Source organism: Wasmannia auropunctata, unplaced genomic scaffold (assembly GCF_000956235.1).
Source record: "Wasmannia auropunctata unplaced genomic scaffold, wasmannia.A_1.0 LD335997.1, whole genome shotgun sequence".
Taxonomy (NCBI): Eukaryota; Metazoa; Arthropoda; class Insecta; order Hymenoptera; family Formicidae; genus Wasmannia; species Wasmannia auropunctata.
This window is the reverse complement of record NW_012026893.1, coordinates 6,026-6,597: the sequence shown is the minus strand read 5'-3', so window position 1 is coordinate 6,597 and position 572 is coordinate 6,026.

Genomic DNA, 572 nt, shown 5'->3' with positions numbered 1-572 from the left:
TCACCAAGTTACAGCATTTTGAAGTAACCCTTGTATTTTTCTCATGTATGATCAACATTACCCGATGTGCATTATAAGTAGGTTGACGATCGGATTTTGCACACCGTGTGTGTATATGTGTATGTTTTACACATATACACGCCCGCACTCACACAATGTGCAAAATCCGATTGCTAACTCCCTATAGTGCACATCGGACAATGCCAAACATACATGAGAAAAATACGAGGGTTACTTCAAAATGCTGTAACTTTGTGAAAAAAAATCGTAGCGACTTGTTTTTTTTTTAAATTAAAGAGAAAGATTCCAACTTTATGACGCTGGAAACCGCATCCCCGGGAAAAATTTTAGCAAGTCCGTGCACTCGTTCAAACTTTGCAATTTTCAGTGTGGCAAACATGCTCTCAGATTTAAGAGTTTACAGCCACAGGGGTGCGTTAAATTTAAAATCGACTCACGGTATTTTAAAGTAGAGATTTCAAGCTTTCATTTGAAAAAAAATTCATCATTTTACGATGATTTTTCGCGGAGTTACCGTTAACCAAAAACTGAGTCGACAAGGCACACAGGGG